The sequence below is a fragment of the Parasteatoda tepidariorum genome, chromosome 3 (assembly GCF_043381705.1).
Source record: "Parasteatoda tepidariorum isolate YZ-2023 chromosome 3, CAS_Ptep_4.0, whole genome shotgun sequence".
Taxonomy (NCBI): Eukaryota; Metazoa; Arthropoda; class Arachnida; order Araneae; family Theridiidae; genus Parasteatoda; species Parasteatoda tepidariorum.
This window is the reverse complement of record NC_092206.1, coordinates 58752857-58774918: the sequence shown is the minus strand read 5'-3', so window position 1 is coordinate 58774918 and position 22062 is coordinate 58752857. Positions and strand designations below refer to the sequence as shown.

General features: G+C 28.9%; 1 long non-coding RNA gene across 1 annotated transcript in view; it reads left to right on the top strand.

Moving 5' to 3' along the window:
- LOC139425157 (uncharacterized) overlaps positions 1-19294 on the top strand; it is a 119954-nt gene extending 100660 nt beyond the window's left edge. Inside the window, exons 3-4 of the long non-coding RNA XR_011636420.1 lie at positions 15825-15946; positions 18636-19294. This is a non-coding gene — a long non-coding RNA (uncharacterized lncRNA). The remainder of the gene's footprint in view (positions 1-15824; positions 15947-18635) is intronic.
- Positions 19295-22062: the final 2768 nt, after the last annotated feature.

Genomic DNA, 22062 nt, shown 5'->3' with positions numbered 1-22062 from the left:
TGAAACTTCATAAAAATAACAAATTCACACATAAATATTAGCTTTTAGTTCGAAGCATCGCTTAATTTAGTCAACGACTACAAATAAAATTTCTAAGAATTCTATAATAAATCTTTTTTCAAAAATTCATTTAAGTACAAGGAAATTTCAGAATGGGAAAAAAATTCTGCAGCAAAAGGAATAATAATTCGAAAAGTAATTTCTTAAAATAAATTTTCTTTGTTTTAAAAAAAATAAATTATTTAAATAAAAAAGTATAAAAATATTCATAACGGGAAAAAAAGTCATTTTAGTTTCGCTTCGCTTTCGGGAGTTAGCTTACCATTCAGTTTCGTCCGTCAGCACAAAAAAACTATATTAATAAAAATTGGAGCTAATCGGAGTTTTAAAGAATTTTAGAAAGCTAATGAACTAAAGCTCAAATATGGATAATAAACAAAATCAAGATTTTCGTCGAAATTGCGGATTTTTACCCATTCGGATATTTTTTTTTCTCCAAAAAAGCGTTTAAGTGCATGGAAATTCTGACAAAAAAATAATAATTAAAAATTAATTTCTTAGAAGAATTATATTTGTTTTAATTTATTCAAATAAAAAAGCTTAAAAAAATAAAAAATAGAACAAGGCAATTCAATTTAGGTAATAATAATAAAAAAAAAACGAAATTTTCGTTGAAATTGCCGATTTTTACCCAGTCGGATACCTTAAGAGAAACCACATGGTTATTTTTGTTATTACCAAATATTTCTATGATCCAAAAATAATTCGAAATCAACGATAATTAAAATAAAAATTAAATATATATATTTAAGCGAAATTGGTGAAGAAAAGGTAGTTGTCCTTTTCGAGGAGACGAAAAAAATAGTCATACTATTATTAACACCAATGTACCTTAATTTTGAAAATAGGTGTTACTGCTCATGTGATAATTGGTACTTTGTTTTAGGTACAAAATAAACAAAAATAGCCGCCACGTCATCAAGAGTGGTCACTATGGTAATAAATTTTTTATGGTCCTTGAAAGATATAAGTTCCTGAGAAAATTGATTAGTTTGGTAAATTTTGATTTTCATTAGTTGACCATGAGCAATATAGCATCATGCCAAATGATACTAAATAAAGTTAACTTATATTTTCATGGGATGAAATTATAAAAAATTTTTTTTTTAATATCTAGTAATGAAAAGTTACCAGGAAGGGATATAAATAATATTAAATAAAAGAAAGGATTATTCATTTTATCAATTGGGCTAGAATATGCTTCTCAGTTTTGATCATGATTCATAGAGCTGATCAATAGGGATTTATTGGTTCTCGTTTTTATGGTCCTCGAAAGAGATAAGTTCCTGAGAAAATTTATTAGTTGTGGCTAATTTTGATTTTCATTAGTTGACCATGAGCTACTTATCATCACGCCAAATGATACTAAATAAAGTTCACTTTTATTTTCATGGGATGAAATTATAAAGACAGTTTTTTTTTTTAAATCTAGTAATGCAAAGTTACCAGGAAGCGATATAAATAATATTAAATAAAAGAAAGGATTATTTGTTTTCTCAATTGGGCTAGAATATGTTTCTCAGTTTTGATCATGATTTCATAGAACTGATCAATAAGGATTTATTATTTTATTGTTTCTTAAGAGGAACCAGTATTCAGTTTGTATGAAATATATCCAGCTTTAAATATTAAGTTAAGAGTTTTGAAGTGATTTTTCAGCTTATATAAACTAAAAAAAAGGTATAGTGAAAAATGTAATAAGAAATATTTAAGGGAATTAGAAATGAGTTTAAAATAAAATCTGAATATCTTATAATTTAACAATATTTAAACTATTTACAAAATGCATCCAGCTAATTTAATGAAAAAGTTAATATTCACTTTTACAGCTTTAAAGCTATTAAGTAAAAAGAAAATGGCTTTCCTCTGATGTGTGAAGTAATTTATTGCAACAAGTTATAAAAAAGACCTTTCCAAATCTTTTATTGTCATCTTTTATTTCTATTCAGAGAGCAGTAAAGTTACAGTTATCGATTCGCTTTTTTTTCCAATGTGTTTTCTGAGTTGTCCGAGCACCTCTTATCGTTTAAGTTGCTTGCAATAAAGTTGTAAATGTTTCAAATGAAAGTAAAAATGAAATTTTCTCTTTAACAGAACTGCCACTTTAACAGCTGCTTTAAAACATTTTATAACTGACCTTAAAACACACCCGTTTTATGAAACAAAAGCAATAAGTTTAGAAAAAAAATCAAAACAACTTGTTTTATAATTTACACTTTTAGCATATTGAAAAGATAACTTCTTGAAAAAAATATTTAATTAATTGTTCTTACAAAGAGAAGTGGCATACACGACTTCTAGTAACACTAAAAGATTTATAAGGATTAGTTACGAAGGGTTGGATTTATTTGTTAGGATAGTAGTTATACTTATATATAATAGAGAGTAGTTATACTTATTTGTTACCAATATACATCGATATGTTATTCTCTTTCATTGTTCTGTAAGCTCGGGTATTTATCTATCTATTGGCAACACTATAGTTATAATTATCTTTGTTAGGTTATCGTTAAAGTAGAGTTAGAAAATTAGTTAAACGTTATGGATTTATTTACAATGATTTTGTATTTTTTATAAAATTTCGATTTTTTTATTTATTTTTGATGCTTTCTAAAAAGGTTTTAGAAGTTTTAAATGTAAACTGTGCCGCAAACTGTCATGCCAATTGTTGGTGAGGAAAATTGTCTTTCTTAGAGCAACAGCATATGTGTTTATACGGTACTCTTGTCGTGGCTCGAGAGGTGCATGCATGAGTAAGCAAATAGTACACTGGAATGATTTTTTTAAATATTTTTTACCTCACTACAAAGATGAAAATAATACTTCTGCTGCCTACTATGCTGAAATGTTCCGAACTTATACTTACGGTTGTCTGAGTGATTAAATGATCAACGAACATATTTTTAATTTTTGCTAAAATTCAATCTATAAAAAAACATTGACAGTCATCCCTTTAAAAGAGTTAAAATAGAAATTATAGTCAATGTGGTTATTGAAAGTCCACAAGGCCAATGTGCAACCACTAAGCGTTGAATCCGTATATGTGAACAGGCTGCAAAGCTGCGAGTCCATGCTTATTTTTTACCTAATCCCTCTAATCTATTTCGAAAATTCCAATGCCATAAAATCAGAGCGATTCCTTTGAATTCAATAGAATCTATGTGGAGCAGCGAAGCAGTGACTCCTCAAGGAAGGAAAGCAATGTGGAGCAGCAGAATGGTGAGTCCATGTAGGCGAAACAGCAGGTTGTTGCAAGATGTTTTCTTGTGACAGATTTTGCATGTCAATATCAAACAAGTATCTTACTATATCCACCCTTTCTTTGTTGAAGCTGTATCATTTTCAGGTTAAATACTCTTTTAATTTATGGGACAAAAACATGTATTACAGGATATGTGAAGAAAGATATCCAATTGAAACTAATGAGTAAAAGCAACTGTTTAACGAACCAACGATATAAATGATAGGGTTCAATGGAATCAAGTGTATAGAGGGGGCTAGTGAAAAACTGCTGGAAAAAAAAGAAACTGTCTTATCGTCTACAAAAATGTATCAAGTGGCAATTATGTAGATCAATCAAATGTATCAAAGCAATCATTAAGTAGAAATCCTAATAATGACTTGCAAATCAATCTACACAAATTCAGGATTACTGTTCCTTGTAAAAAATGGACAGTTTATGTATATATTTTCGAAGACTATCATTTTTTGCTAAAAATAAGAAGCCTTCATTTGCAAAAATAAGTTCTGAAACCTTGCTGAAAATCAGCAATATTTTTGGAATTAACTTGGAACCTTTATTGCGAACTCCCATTCTTGTCACCAATATTCAGTAATTTTAAGCAATCGGCAATTTTGAGTAGTAGCTTTGTAGTGATGTACTTATAGTGCCCTCTAGCGTGATATATGGATTACTAAAGTTCATCAAGCAATGTATCTGATGGTGGGGAGCAGAGCTGCAATGCTGCCATCTATGCTTTCTTGAGAAATTTGCGTATTCCTGGTATACCAATAGAGGAGTGTATGAATAATTAATTCTTCATGTAGATAATAATATGCTAAATATTTCACCTTTCTTTTTATCTCATAGCATCATAAATATGAAGTAAATAGAAAGCAGTTGCCTCATACTTATGATAATAAATAAAATAATAGAGATTAAGTCAGTAAAACAGATTAATTGAAGCATATCCCAACAGATTAATTGAAGCAAGAAATTAAAATCTCCAACTCGACATGGCTGTCAACTACTTTGATGTGAACTTCACATCATCTATAGAGGAGTAACCATGGAAAAAAGAGATTGAATTGGATACTTGCTAGCGACGTCGGCTTAGGTAGTTCGTGGCATTTGTGAATTCAGGAGCCAATCAGGTTCGACACACACGCATGACGTCACTTAAAAATATCCAATTGAATCAGATATAAATTAAGTGTCTAAGCATAATCACTTCTCTTCTTTTCGAGTTGCAAGTACCCTGTTCAGGAAACTTTTTGCAAACTAACTTGTTTTTCTCATAATTTTTATGGAGATACTTAAATGTTTAGATCGTTACTGGAAATAATACGCGGCATAATGGAATTTTATTTCTGGGTATACATTTAAGCTAGTCTAGTTTGATATGCACCATAACTTAAGAATAAACTATTTCAAAACAAATACTAACGTTTATCTTCAGCTTAAATACACAAATGTCTGTGATGATCTAAATCACGCGAGAATCTGCACAACTTTCAGATTTAAACACATCGTGAAATTTCAATATAAATTTTCCAGATTATAATTCTCTTATGGTCTAATAATTCATGCAAAGTTAAATGAAAATTGATGCTTCTCTAATATATTTTGAAACTTCAATAAAATATATTTTACTCTATTCAAAAGTTTTTGGAACTTTTGTAAAGAAGACTCGTTACAAATCGAAAAATTCTTCTCGTATTGATTTCCAATTCGTTTTCAAGAAGTTGATGAAGTTTGCATTAGTAAAACGAATATGCAAACAGCATTCATATGACATTGTTTTGAAAGTTTTCTACAATGAACAAATATAACCAAATGTAAAAGCAACTTTACGTCTGTTTCCGACATATAACGAACGAGAACTCACTATTCATGAAGAGGAATTTAAGACTTAAGAGGATTCATCGAGAAATATTTGGACATTTTCAAAGAAGATGATTTTCGTTTAAATACTAAGCATAGAAAATTGCTGAAATGTTTGCAAATAAGACAATGAACATTTTAATAACTTACTGAAGTGGTTATTGTCTTTTTTGTGGAAGTTTTATAATTTATTTAAAAATATAAATAACATTTCAAAGGAAAAGAAGAACGTGTAAAATAACTAACCATAAACTTTTTTCTACACAGAGAAATAAATTCTGGTAAAATTATCGTACTGTATGGTAATGACATTTCTGCAATAAATCATGATTCTTGTAATAAAAACCAACAAATGCTATATTTAAACCATTCATTAGGTGAATTTTTTTGTTCATATAATAATAGTTTACTGAAAGTACTGGTTTTCAAAATTATAGTTCTTGTTACGACATATTCAGTAAAAAAATACAGAACTGAAAAATAAATTTAACCGAATAAATGACTGTTATTCCATTCTCTAACTAAAGTATCATGATAAAGTTACCAAATTGAAACACATTCACCAAATTTTATCACAAAATATGAAACAATATTTTATTGTTAATTTTACTAAAACTATTATCAAAGCTCTTTAGTAAAAACTATTGAGCTTTTTAGTATTCCCATAGAGCTGTAAATATGGTAAATTTTACCGTAATCTTGAAGTCTTGTGCAATTTTTTTCTCAGAGCAAAAAAAGTTAATAAGCATTATTAAAATTGATTTTTTCGATTATCAGTATTTTTTCAGAACATTTGAAATTAATATTTATCTTTTTTTGTTATTCATATTTATTTACGTTATTGTAAATATTTTTAAACGTTTATTGTGTTTTAAAAATAAATTCCTTATATTTAGAGAAATTTAAGTACTTATAATATATTTTATTTGTCATTTTAGCATGAGTATATTCCTTTATTTCTGTCACATAACTTTAAAGTTATTAACTATAGATATTAGATATACACTAAATGCTTTATTTGAATAAACTGAAATATTATAAAATGTTTAAATAAATTTTTACACTACGATTAAATTAGTTTTCCAAGTAGTCAAATTTGATTTAAAAATTGCTAAAGCATTTTAACTCAGATAGCTACCAAAACTGTTAAAACTTCAAAAGTTCACAAGTGATCACGCTTTCTTAAATTTTTGTTAAGTATTATATGAATCATGATTCATTAAAATTGTACTAATGTCAATAAATAAGATAATATTTAAAATCTTTTTTTCATAACTATTATGCACAACCAAATATGAGTTTTTATCTATCTACGGATACTTAATCTGTATTGTTATTCATAATTTTTTACAGATATAAAATTTTTTTAAATCCATAAACAAAGCAAAAATTTAGCATTGGATTAATTACATTATAATTAAATGCTCAGAATTTAAAATGAAAAAAAGTTGATACGAACAACCACTTTTACTTTTTTTAAATTATATTTTCATTTTTTTTTTATCACACTTAGGTAAAATTTATGTCTTACAGAAACATTTTGTTACAAAATAAAATTTAAAAAGACTCCTGTATTACCTAGCATTTTAATTATGTAGATAATAAGGATTTAAAAAAATTAAATGTGAAAAGTGAAGGAAAATTTATTTTTAAAAGAAAATATTATTTGTATTATTTAAAGGAAATTTCTTCTGAACTCAATCATGATTTAGAGTATAGTTTATCACTTGGGATTTAAATTCTTTCATTTGCACACACAAATATATATTCCAAAATGAAACTATCTAGTTCTTAAAAAATATTCCATCTCTTTTCCTAAAAAAGTATCATACATTTGAAATCTTAATAAATAGGATTAAAAATTCTTTCTTAACCACGGAGTGTGCTTACTTCCTTTATTAGCAGATTTAAATTATTTTGTAAATATTCTATTTTTCCACAGAAATCAGATTTTTTTTCCTTAAAAATAACGATTCTGTAGACATATATATAAGTTTTGATTTTTAAAAAAATTCAATCAGTTTATTTAAAGTACGTTTTTTTAATAATAGCATGATTCTTAAACTTCTCAGTATTCTATGAATATATTTGCATATTTTGAATTATATATTCTTTTTTAACTATTATATATTTTATATTTAGGAGTGTAGAAAGCTCTGTTAGACTTATACAAAAATTCTTAATCTAAAAAAAGTTTTTCTGTACTTTAAAAATTTCAATTTTAACTTCATTTATAGAATGTGATATTTCTAAAACTTTTGAAGTTCTTTCCTAATGTCACGGATAATTTAAATAAATAATCGCATTTGAGATTGAGAAACTTTAAATTTTATAACTTTAAATACTGATACATATAGAGAAGTGTATTTTTTACACTTCACTTCTTAGGAGAATTCACAGATACAGATAGTTAAAATGCATAAAAGTAAATGTTGTAAGCTATAAGAAAGGAAAAACAAAAAGCATGAGTTTAAAGTTAAGTTATTTCTCTAATAACTAATTGTTGATAAAAGTAGAATTATACTAGTTTTAATAAGATATTTTATTCAACGACACATTTCAATTCCCATTTAAAAACTTATTGTAATATTTTAAATTTGAGATCAAATATATACAATGTTTGAATAAAAACGAACTTAATTTATCATCTTTTGATAAATTATTTCAAAATGAAATAAATTATAATAAAGTGAAACCTCTTGTGAGCGGCCACTCTCCATCCCACAGTTAAATGGTCATTAATTGAGGTGGGTCGTTCTTAGGGGTTACCTCCATTGAATTCGTAATGTTATCGAAGATGCAAGGGATTTTAATTTTAAATGGTGTCATTTTCTTGGAGCTGAAATGCCACTTGTGTTGATGTTATGAAAACCAAATCATTGAATTAAATTTAGCTTCAATAAAAATGATCCCTACTGATATAGTTATGTTTAAAAACAAATTTACCAATAATGAATAATAGAATTATTTTAAATAAATAAATAGTTATGTTTTTTGTTTAAGTTTGCTTTTAACTTTATATCATAAAAATAAGTGAGCCTTAAAAAAATGAGAAGAGGTTGTTTGTTTGAGATGCATAGTTTATTCTGAAAAAAATCAAACATTTTTTTGTAATTTAGCTTTTAACTTTGAAACAAAATCAATGATAGCATAGCCTTTAGTACACTTTGGCTGCAACATGTGATTATAGATCTCTTTCAGAGATCGTCAAAAAGAGCTCTCTAAATTAAAGCCTCACACAAATATTTTGAATACATTTTAATCTACGTATTTTTTTAAAAATATTTTTTGTCCTGATACTTTTTCGTGTTTCCTTATTTGACCTTTTCCGCATTTGGGGCAGAGGTTAACCTAGTCGTTGGGAGAGGTTTTAATTGTCTTTCCTAAGAAGAAACACTTTCTTCAACATCAAGTCTATGAAGAAAACTCCGTACCTCGAAAAAGTGGTCGCAAGTAGAGGAGGTTGCTACATAGAGGTGGTCTTTCCTGTAGCTTTCGCAGTAGTTTAAAAAGCGAAAGAAACATGCCAACAAAAATTTATTTTTTCCTTCTGAAAATGGATATGTCTAATTAGCATTTTTAACTTTACAAAAAAATTGAAATTAAAATGGAAGTTCAAGGTCATTAAAAATTAAAAGTTAATTAAAATAGTTTAATTTGAAATAAACAAAATTTGGCAATATTATCCATCTGTATAATTAAAACAACTAATGAGGTGATAAAATAAATTGTTGTATTTGATTTTATTTTTAATGTCATTTTTCAAATTTAGTCATAGGAAATGCTAGCTTAAAAGGACGCTACATCGTGGGAAACACTCCTCTTACACCTTCATAAGCAATGCAAGGTGAAAAAGACGCTATTCCGCGAGACACACTTCTCTTTCACCTTCATGAGCAATGCTTACCTAAAAGGATGCTATACCGCGGGAAACACTTTTCCTTCACCTTCATAAGTAATGCAAGCTTAAAAGGACGCTATACCGCGGGAAACACTTTTCTTTCACCTGCATAAGTAACGGGAGCTTATAAAGACGCTATGCCGCGAGACACACTTCTCTTTCACCTTCATTAATGCAAGCTTAAAAGGACGCTATACCGCGGGAAACACCTTTCTTTCACCTTCATAAGTAACGCAAGCTTAAAAGGACGCTATACCGGGGGAAACACTTCTCTTTCACCTTCATAAGTAATGTAAATTGAAAAGGACGCTATGCCGCGAGACACACTTCTCTTTCGCCTTCATTAATGCAAGCTTAAAAGGACGCTATACAGCGGGAAACACTTCTTTTTCACCTTCATGAGTAATCTAAAATTTAAAATATAAAGAAAAAGTGTGTCCAGGTAAACCTAGAGTAAGCCATGAAGTTTTAAAGAATGAAAAGAAAATTTTAAAATATCAAAACGAAAACAAATTTTGAGAGATTAACTTAAGCTTACGCCGACGCAATGGGTAAGTTCTCTTTCAATAATTTGCCAGTATTTTTTCATTTTAAAGTTTTCTTTCCAGCGGTTAAGCATCTTAGCTTACTTTAAGTTTTTCTGAAATCACTTTTCGTGTACATTAAATTTTTAATTAGTTATGGAGGTGAAAAAGAATTTCATGGTGAAAAGTTTTTCCCGTGATATAGCTATTTTACTATTTTGGCGCAGCATGTCCTCACTTGAACCTTGTGCCACTAAACCCTACATTAAATCAATCAATCATTCAATCAATTTTCCCGTGGTATAGCGTCCTCTTAAGGAAAACTTATAGGGAAAATTCATATCTAATATTTTATGCCAGTTAATCAGAAAATAAATACTAAAATCTAATAATATATTTAGACATATTTTTGCAGAGTTTTATAATTACTTTACTAGCTACGTTCCTATTAAATTATACTTCAACTACTAAACAAATATTATACCAATTTACGAAAAAGTCAAACATCAATTTTCCTTTCTAATTAAAGAACTAATTTATTGCATTAAAAAGATTTACTCGTGAAGGCGAACTCGCGTAAACACTAAGGTTAACTCAGACAAATCAACATCTCTTTCAAATGCATATAAGAATATTCTTCCTTAACATATAATTTTAGAATTAAATTTTTCAAGTTATTATTTAAGTGAAACTTTAAAAACGAAATTTGCATTCACTTTTAATAACTTGCTCATGCCTTCTTTGACTATGTTTACAATTAGTTTTTAGAATATTTTCCACCGATATAGCTATTCATCAACAAAATTGTGTAAGCGAAACGTTATTTCTATTATCCACACTAATTAACAGAATATAACTTAGTTTATTCCCTCATATTCTTAATTAGTTACTATGATTCAATTATATATTTATAAAATCAAATGATTTTAATTACCTTTTTTACACGTTAATCGCTAAGGAATTTTAACCGGAAATTTTTAAAGAAAAAATATTTTTAATCGCTTAAACTTAGACATCCTATTTTCTTTTAAAGATCTGCTTTATATTTTCAGTATTAAAAAATTGACTGCTTAGAATAGCTCTTAAGATTGAAACTACGATTAGATTAAATTAACTAGATACATGAAATTTGGACAATAGGTTCTTTTTATAACGTAAGCGCCTACCAAAGAAAGAATTTTTGATATTAATTATTATTTTAATATATATTTGAAAGAATTATACCCGTAAAGGTGTTAAATACAGGTTGAAAGGTTACTTGAAAATCTGCTGATTTTGTCACTCTATTAGGTTGTTTTAAGTAATTGTTTAATCAGTGTTAAAGAATCAATAATGATTTAGATATTTATTCAAAATCATTTTGTCAGACAGTTTTAAGGGATAATTTAAGTAGTGTTATATAGTTAAAAACGTTTAATTTTAAATTTATTTATTATTAGATTTCAATGCATTTTTTAAAGTTATTTGGGATATTCATGAATTCCTTCGAAGTCAACTGTAAATACATTTGAATTAATTTGAAGCTAACTTTAAACCCAATCCAGAAGACAAGAGCATTCCAAGATCGAGTATCGAGAAAATTTTGCCTTCGTGGAGAACTTTTCTATGAAACTAACCCGCATTTGTGTTGCATGAAGGTGAAAATCGCGAAAACCTCCAGCGGTTAGCTTGGCGGCAAGACTACTCTAACCTACGATCCGTCTACCACTGAAGATATTTTACGTCAGCACCGTCGTCGGTGCGAGCCGGGAGTGGAATTCGAATTGACAAGCCATCAGTGGGATTTGAATCCGGTTCATCTTATTGGAATGCGAGTACTCTCTCCACTGAGCCCCCACGACTCTTAGTAATGTTATCAGAACAATTATAGTTCAGGTTTTAAATCTCAGTTGCATTAATTAATTTTTTAATATTTTATTTCTTTCCGACTCTGCTCTGCTAAGCAAACTTCGAATTCTCTTCTCTACGCACATGTTTAATTTGCAAGATAACTTAATTTTATGAAACTAGAATGTTTAAAGCATCCTAAACTAATGTTTCTTATTTTAAATAGTATAGTAAAATAACTTTACTGACTTTAATATTCATTGTATATTATTATCATTATAAGCTTTAGTGTTACTGAACACTAAAAATGTTAACAATTGCGCTGCACCCGAAGTTGTGTGAAGTAAAAAACTGTACTTCATGTTTGATTGCATCAAAATTTATCACCGGTTTTTCACTGCAGACAAATAGTTTACATCATTTTCTGTGTTATGCGATACACTATTTTTTTTCCTAATCTAAAAGCAATCTGCATTATAGGAGCACGGAAAAAATTTATGGTAAAAATAGCATTCTGTATTGTAATAACATGTCTGGTAAACAAAACCATAATTCTGGTTAATAAAACTAAAATTTATTGTATTTAAACCAATCGTTTGGTTGTTTTTCTATTCATATGCTAACGGTTTGCCGGAAATTTTTGTTTTCATAATTATTGTTTTTACTACCCCACATTTCGTAAGAAATATAAAATTAAACAGTAAATTTAACCGAAAAGTTATGTTTATGCCATGCCGTAAGGTACCATGATACCATTACTAAATTTTACCATATTTACCAAATTTTATCACATATAACACAAAACCACATTTCATTTTTGAAGTTTTACTAGAAGCATTAATAAAGAGCTTCGGTAAAATTTATCAAATTTTGTGGTGTTCCCATCGAGGCAGAAACACCGCAAATTTTACCATATCCTGGTAGTTTTTATCATATTTATTTCTCAATATTATGAAACTGGAATCAATATAAATCTCTTTATCATAGGAAATCCTTTTATATGTTTGAAAAAAAAAGGAATAAATGCTTGAACTACAAACAAAATTCATGAATTTAATGTAAATGAAAGCCTAATTGTTTACTATTATAGCATTCTTGACTTTTAAAAAATATTGCTTACAAAATTACCTGATATTAGGTAATGAAAAGGTATTAATGATCAGAATATACAATATATGACATTGATGCAATGAAATGAATAATTCAAAGTGTCCTTTTCTATTGTTATAAAAGAGAACCACTATAAAATGCTTTTTACTTTCAATAGAAAACTTTCGTTTACTAAACATTAAATTCAGCGATCCGTCTTCAAATCTTTTCAAGACTTTTCTTAAAATAGAATAGTTGCAACACTGCTACAGAAGAAGAGTAATTCTTGAGCTCTTACTTTTCAATTTTTCTCCAACAAAGCAATGTTTATTTTTAACATCATTTCAAAACATTATTATATTCTTTGTTATAAATGATAATACGGTTTTCAGGTTTCCAATGTAATAAGACACCTGTCAGAGGAAAAAACAATTCAGGCGTATATTAATGAATCACGCGTATTTTAGGCATTATTTTATTTTCAATGCTCAGTTGTTAAATTTATCTAGAACAAACTTTGTGTTAAAATAATAATAAAAATCCTCTAAATCCAATTGTTGTTGTTATTGTAGTTCATTTACGTCTCACTAAAGCTGCACAATGGGCTATTGGCGATAGTCTGAAAAACATCCCTGAGGATGATCCGAAGACGTGCCATCACAATTTTGATCCTCTGCAAGGGAAATCGCTACCAACGCTTCGGTAGCCCGACAACCTGCACGCGAAGTCGATCACTTTGCGGTAGAACAGTTTGACGAGGACCAATACCGCACACCCTCGGTCCCTACGTAGACTGATCCAAGTGGTCACCCACCCGCACACTGACCGCAGCCAGTGATTCTTGACTTCGGTGATCTACTGGGAGCCTTTAAATTAAAAAAAAATCACTATTTAGCATTGTAGGTATAATTTAGAATAAATAAAGTTAAGGTAAATAATCGTTAGGACCTTTTTAAACCGTTGACAATTTATTATGCTTCAAAGTACCAATACCAATTCACATGAGAAAAAAAATTGTTTTTAATCAAATTCGATTTATTATAGAATGTATTTGAACTAATGCAACAATTTATTAGTAACTAAGTTTGATTTATATTGACAGTTATTATTGATATAATTAACTTTTTAGTTTAACATACTCTACTAATTTAATAGAAAACAAAAATATAATTTTTATATTTTAATACTATTTGATTTACAGTGTTCTGACGCTATTTCTTTAATAGATGTCAGCAAGAAAATTTCGAATAATGTAGGAAATTCTCCTCAGTTTATGTTTAGTACGAGCCATGCATATCAATGAACTTTTATTCAGTTCTACAGTGTAAAATCAGTTTTCGAATGTGGTTTGATTTATTGTAACCTTTACCAGTATCCGCAACTAAAACGATTCCCAGGACATTGCATTCTGGTAGAACCAACGCGAACTTTGACCCTTTCTGATGTTAATTCCCTTGCATAATGATCAAGTCTCGCCCCAGTGGATGACAAATGAACAATAGCAACGACTGCGGAAAGCTTTATATTAATTATGTTCTACCCACTAACAAATGCGACTTACCTACATCGTCAGACGGCGTCCATCTATCTTCATGACGCCAACTGCTTCGGCCAAATCTATTCTTTTCGCCAACCACAGTAATATTGGAAAATCAGAAATGCCTAGGACTATTCTTGTATTAAAATTATCTTGCCTCCATTTAAATTATAGAAAATTATGTGCAGAATAAGTTATAATAGATTCATTCTAGTTGAAATACTTAAAAATCCCAAAACAACAATTAAATTATTTTTAAGAAAATAATTATGTTTGATAAATGTAAGTTTGGGGAAAAAATTAACTTCAAGTAAAACTTATATACCTTGTTTCTATAACTTAGTGTTTGCTAATTTTAAAATTGTGGAATGTACAAACATACAATTTTAAAATTATTTTTCAATCGCACTAAAAGGAAGAAGTAAGATTTTTAATATTGTTTTTATTATTTTGAGTCTATGTTTGCTAAACTGACGTCTTAGTGTGAGTTTTAGTTTGTAGTTTTCGCAATCAGGGCAATGTATTTGTTTTAAAGTCTAGAAAAACTCAAATAAAGATTACCTAATAGCAAGAGTTTTACCGCTTTCAAAATGAGAGATAAAAAGATAATTATTATTTTTTAAAACCAATTAGATATGGAGTTAATTTAGTAAAACCTTAAAGCTTTCAGGCAGTGAACAGCGGAAAGCTTTCCAACGTCGCAGCAAATATTAAACGCCCACATTTTTTCTCTCCATATGTTTTACCTTTCATTGAAGTAGTCACAAGCCAAATTACAAAAATGTGTTTGCTTTGATCGGAAAAACAAATGATGTTACGATATAATTTTCTTAAAATTGTTAAAAGGATTCCTAGTATTAGAGAAAATAGCAACTAGTTTGCATAATAAAATAAAAACTGCACAAAATCAGTCCAATGTACAGTTTATTTTACAGTGAAAGGCTCATTTGGTCTTGCGCAAATAAACTTCAACCCCCCAACCGATTGCTGTAATTCAATTACTGATATGAAATTACGCTACATTAAAATGAATTTATAAGAAAAGTGAAAAAAAAATCTTTGAAATCTCTTAGCTCAAATGTAATACCTTTTTATGCCATGTAATCTGATAGCATTCTTTCTCATTATCAATATCTGCGAATTTTAATTTAAGGACTTATTAATGTTGGCGATTTTCCGTTTTACAAATTATCAAAATGAAATACTATTTATTTTGTAACGCAAGTTCAACTACTTTAAGAATCAGACTGGAAATTTTTAAATTAATTTTTATTCTTGTATAAGATGTATAATCAATTCGATAAAAAACGTAAGGATATTAAATACCGAGAAGTCTTAAACCAGCTTTTAAGCTTTTTTACTATCACAGAAAATATTAAACGCAAATATTTTTTTTCATATTCTTAGTACCTTCTTCATCAAAGTAATCACAAACCAAATTACGAGAATGAGTTTTCTTAGGAAATAGTTCGGAGTAAAAAATGAAACTGTGATCGCAATTTCCAAGTACAGATGATGTTACGAGTTAATTTTCCTAGGATTTCTAAAAAAGTTTTTTATTTAAAGAAGAAAAGCAACCAGTTGAAATTTTAAAAAAAAAGAATACTCAAAGTATATACGATAAATACGATTTACAATTAAAAGTTTAAGTGTATTAATGTCTGAGACTTGTACCAGTTATTATACCAGCTAATCGATTGTATGAATTCAATTGCAGGTAAAAAAAATACTTATTATTATGATTTTATAAAAGAAAATGAGAAAAAAATTCTTGTCTTTTAGTTTTTGTACGCTTATAATCTGATGTCTGATAACATTACTTTCCTTACATCAAATCCCATGGACCTTGGAAGAAGAGAATAATCTGTAATATTGTGTGCACCAATTGGATAAACGCATTTAAAGTAAGTCATTTACTATATATATATATATATATATANTGTATATATCTCTATATATACATATATATATATATATATATAAAGATCTGCGAATTTTAATTTAAAACTTCAATAAACGAGGCAATTTTTTGTTTTGAAATCTCTGTTAAAACTGAAATACGATTTACCCACCCACACAATTTCTACTGCTCTCAAAACCAGACCATATAGGTACAAATTAATTTTCATTCTGAAATACGGGTTAGAGTTAATTTAGTAAAGCCTTAAAGCTCTTAGGCCGAGAAGCTTTAAGTCGGCAGAAGCTTTTCAGCTTCGCAGCAAATATTAAACGCCAACATTTCTTTCATATTCTTTATACCATCTTCATCAAAGTAATCACAAACCAAATTACGAAAATGAGTTTTCTTAGAAATAAGTTGGGAGAAACAAATGAAGCTGAGAACGCAATTTGCAATTACAGTCGATGCTACGAGTTAATTTTCCGCAGAGTGTTGAAAAGAGTTTCCAGCACTTTTATAGAAGAAAGAAAAACCCAATTACAACTGTTCTTCAATGTAACGAAAATAAAAGGGATAAAAGAATTCGTGAATTAAAATGTGGTTGCCTTGAGCAACATTAAAATTAAAAAAAAATAAAAAATAAAAAGTGCCTTTATCTATGAATTCGAACGGTATCTAATAACAAAGAACTATTCCCCTCAACTTGCTAATTCCACGGCCTCGAGGGCATCGAATAATCGTAGAGAAATCTTTGGGTAAAAAAGGAATAAATGAAATTTATTTTTCATATATTTTACCACATCTGATCTTAATCTTTAATTTAATGGCTTATTCCGAATGTTGTTATTTAATGTTAAGAGATAAAAATAAAAAATAACGTATTGCACTTCGTGTTATAAAAGAGAGCTAATTTCCTCTTTAAGCATTAATTTTATTACAGAAGGAACAAAAGCATAAATATAAATTTGTTTTTGATAGAGAAAGCTGTTATAAATTTCATGGTTTTAAGTAATAATTACAAATATTATTGACTAATGCTAGTTATAAATTTTATTATCTGTTTTTATTAAGCTAATTGAACTACAGTTGTGGCATAATATTTTGCTATCAAACTTTTCCAGCTCTTAATACATTTAAACGGTAACTTAAAAGCTAAAATCATGGAGGGGGAAAATGCACAGAGAAAAGTAAGAATGCAATAAAAAATTATTTGCAGCATTTATTAGATAAAAGGAGATTAAAAACAATTGAATGATTTGGAAGAACTTGATGTGTCTTCAATGTAAATTAGCTAAACCTCGAGCATCAGCAAATATCACAAAATGAGAATTGGTATTTAGTACTAACGAATAGGAAAAAAGCGCACTTTATAGCAACAGCAATGTCAGAGGATTACTGATGCCAGAATTTCGACTCAAACAATTCTATACCAACTCTGTCATGTAGCTTTTATCACTAGAGACATATGATTTGTGTTTAGTTAATAGGGAAACACCATACTGCAAGCATTAGACATCATATTGCACTGTCATCTCAGTTGAAAACAAGATAAGATGAGCAAAGTGCTCATCGTGGAATAGTCCTGCTTTCTTTTACAATCTTACAATCGAAGAGCAAACATCTGGAGAACAGGAAGTGTTTGGAATTATTCTGAATTAGTGGATAAAAACATCTGATTTTGTGGAGTTGGAGAGATGGTCTGTACATTATCAAAAATATGGAACTGATGTCTAAGCAATGTGTAAGTGTTATCCTCACCCCCATTACTTACCCTTATGCAGCAACAATCAGAGAAGAGTTTATTTTCATGGATGATAACGCCAACCCACATCACGATCAGCTGGAGAACAGTTAATAGTTGCACCGAAAGAATCCTTAGATTGCATTAGCCAGCATATTCTTCAGATATGAACCCAATAGAACATGCTTGAGGCACCCTAAGGAGGTGGAAATCTAGTCGTTCATCACCTCAGAAACAATTCAGCTGATGAAATAATCTCTTCGACAGGTGTGCTTAGAATATCCTAATCTCTCTTTGTGAACTTGGTTGAATCAATACATCGTATGTGGGCAATATTATTTTTGTATTAGGGGAAACCATAACTTTTATTGAAATTTATTTTTATCTGATAAATGACATTTTTTGCTTCTGGAAAATATAAGCAACAAATTGTAAATGCTCCATTTTTTTTCTTTTATCTCACAACACTTATACACTGTATACTAGACACCAAAATATTTTCAATTACGCAGTTTATATTTAAAATCATAATATCCCCTTATTGTTTTGAGTAGTGTATTTGCTCCAAGATAAAAGTGCGCAGGAAAACCAACCGCGGTTAGCCTGATGGCTATTGGATTACATTCTGTGACCTGTCCATCATTGTAATTTGTTTTCAGCACTGTGGTTGGAGGAAGCTTAGAATAGTATACAGTTCAACCAACCATTGCTGAGATACGATTGATTGTCAGAGGTTGACTAAGCCGTTAATTTCCTAAGTATAATTGTATAGTTAAGATAGCTTTATACAAATGAATGGTTAGCTTAATAATTTCTTTAAACTATTGCAAAAGCTGCGTCTCTTAATCTTAAGTTTTCTTCATGTTCTAAGCCAAAACTTTTGCCTTCGTACTGCGTTTATTTGAATATTTGGTTGCTATTTAATGCAAAAAACCACTTTTCTTTTTTGCAGATTGGGGTGAAGCAAATTCGTTTATCAGAGGAATACTTTTATACTCAAGTCTGTCCACAACTTTTAGAAGAAAGAGCTAAAACACATGTTCCATCTATATATACACATTATATTAATCTCTACATTCGAAATATGTATCATGTTTCTTTTGTGAAAACAAAATTATAACCGTCATTGAACAACTGACACAGTTTCAGGTTTAGGACTATTAATATTCAACTCCATAGCCTTGTACTTTGAGCCTAATCCAAAAGACAAGGAAACTTGTGGTTCAAGAATTGGGTAAAATTTGCTTTCGCGGATTACTTTTTGTTAGAAAATACCAACATATGCTTTACATGGAGGGGAAAAATATGAAAACTCTCATGACGCGCCCTCATGACCATGAAACCTTTTCTGACACTCTAATTAGCAGCAGAAATATATATTTTGGTATCTTTTAGTTACAAAAAACAGCCTAATAGTTAATTTACTGAACCTGTTAGGATATCGAAATAATATTTGTACTAAAATTTAAAATTCAAGACAAGTAGCTAGTAATTTTCTTCAAACATATTTAAATATTTATCAGCAAGTGATTTTGTAAATGAAAGAAATTTCTGTGATGAACAACTGCTTCCCTTAAATTTAAATAACTGCAAATAAATTCAAATTTAAAAGATTGTTGTTTGGAAGTGAGCCTTATTTAGCGTAAAAAACACACCAATGTTTAATGCTGTATTAAATAAAAATAATTAAAAAAAAAATACTAATTATAATATGCTTTCCCTATTTTGACCTAAATTAATCAAAAATAATGAAAAAGTACGAAAAATATGATTAATAAAAATTCTGTGTCAAAGACTTAAACATGAAATATCCAATAACTATGTTTATCTTTTTATCTATAAAATAGTAATAAACTTATCACACTCACTATATTTTGAGTCAACATTGAGATCGCTAGAGACTTGGTACAGTGCACTATTTAAACAACTTTTGCTTTGACACGAGCATCGGATGCATATAGCGATTTACAGAGCAATTCTTACCCGTACTTGCGTATTTAAGTGCAAACGAAATTAATTTTTGAGAAATACCATCAATGCTTCGATTAGAAAAATTCCACTTGTCATAAACCTTTAACTTTTAACATTGAACTGAGTTTTTTTTCATGAATCTATGTGCTATTCAGCACAAAAGTCCAGTTTTTTTCTTATGCGGAAAATATACATCGTTCGTCAGGGAAACTGTTACTCAAGCTTTCCCATGACCTTTAGAGTTAACGGGTTAAAAATAATCCACCATCACATATTTCACTTGGAAATCAGATACTTCCATCTCTATATGAACCACATATTTATCTATACATTTAATACATACATCAAGTTTGTGTCTAAAGCAAGGAAAATATATACTGAATTTTTATTAAATTTGTTCCTATTATATAAATATATTAATAAAAATTTAAGTTTAAATAAAGAATATATGGGTTTACATTTTGAAGTATCATTCATTATATAGTAAAAAAGGATGTATGAATGTAAAGTATTTGGGGGTTGTAAAAAAAAAGTATCTGTATATTTCTAAAAGATAAAGCACGAATTGATGCTCAAAAGCGATACTCGTATGTTATTACTTTTGGTTTGAAAAATCTCCTGCCAAAGTGATACCGATCTTCCTTTTTCTTTAGTCTTTCTTGTTCAAAACTCAAAGTATTTTCTCTAAATAAATGATGTTTCTTTTGCTATCTGTGCTAGATAACATTTTGAAATAACTGGCAAAAAGCACGCAAAAGGGAATTTACATATTCTTTGCAATGTTTTATGCCTGCCGTAGTTGAAACCCAAGATATCTGCTTTATGATAAGTGATATGTGGAAACGAATTTAAAGAATTGAAATACGCGTCATTATTTACGCACTGGATTATAGTAGAATATTTTTTTTATTTAAACAAATGTTATTTGTTGGTCAGTTATTTTTGTAGTATAGACCACACTGTATGATTTACTATAATAAAATAATTAATTGCAAAATAAGTTTATTGACCAATAGTTGGAATTGAATAAACTGATAGAAATATAAAAATACCGTAGGAAATTCCTATGTTGTTTTACCTCTGATTAAATTTTACCATACACTTTTGTTCTCAGCGTATGGCAAATGTTTACCATAGAAAAAGTATTATTGTTTTTGATGGATTGGTTTAAATAACGCAGAATTGAGCTGGATTATTGAAGTTGTAGTAATACAAGCCTGCTTCCTTTTACAACCATGTTCGCTCTCCCATATGAATGACGCATGCGTATAGTGCGTTTCCACTAGTTTGCCTTATGCCTATGGCACTTCCTTTTAAGCATACCAAACAGCTAAGGTGTTCGACCATATGCAATACAAATATCTATCTAAATAGCCATCTTGCCATATAAATTTCTATGTTTACTACACTCTAAAAACTGTACCTCTGATTTCAGAGGCACAAGCTAAATGTACCGTGTATTTTCTCGCGTAAGAGGCACATAACTAATGTGCCTTTAAAAATGAGAGGCACCACGAGAAATTGAAGGCACCAAAGCAAACGCCAGTCAATGCGCGGTACGAAAAGACTTTTGTGCCTTTCATTTCTTTTTCTTCGGTACGATCATGTAACGGAGAACAAGCGCATGCGCACATCAGTGAAAAATTTTATGACGAAATACGTTTTCTGTCCCTTCCCATCCACGCTACCGATGGAAGAAGTTTGTCTACAAATGTGTTCTATCGATGTTATAAAAATGCTTGAATTTGGTAAGTTTAATACTTATATCTTATTTTTATATTTATTCCTAAGTAACGACGGCATCTTTTTTATTAATACATTTCAATTTTTATTACTGAATTATTAATGCTACAAATCTTATAAAAATGTTTAAGCGAGAGAGCTAACCCTAGTTATGTTTACATTTCTGTTGTAGTTGTATTATTTATGTTTTATCATTATAATATTAAGAGGAATGTTTTTAAAGTGCCCTATATTTGTTCTGTAGTGTTTGATTATAATTTTGTATGAGGTTTTCAATGTGGCGATAGCTATGAATAAGAAATCATTTTTATTTGAAATACCAATTTGCTTTTTTGTTTATCTTAGTTTACATTCGAGAGCTATCACAGAAATTCTCTCACAGAATGATTGAATAATTTAAAAAACAACGAAGAATGTTTTCGAATTTTTATTATAATTATGAAAAGTATACTTTCAATCATTAGCTATTTTAGAAAACAATTGACATTGATATCTAATTATAATTATTTCAAACTGTTACTAAACTTACAATTGATATAAACCTGAAGAAAAAAATAAGATTATGCTTTATTTATATTTTAAATATGGTGTAAGCATGGGAGAAAAAGGCAATCTTCTAATGATTTATAAATTTTTAATTAGTTATTATTTTTTTTGAAAAAGTA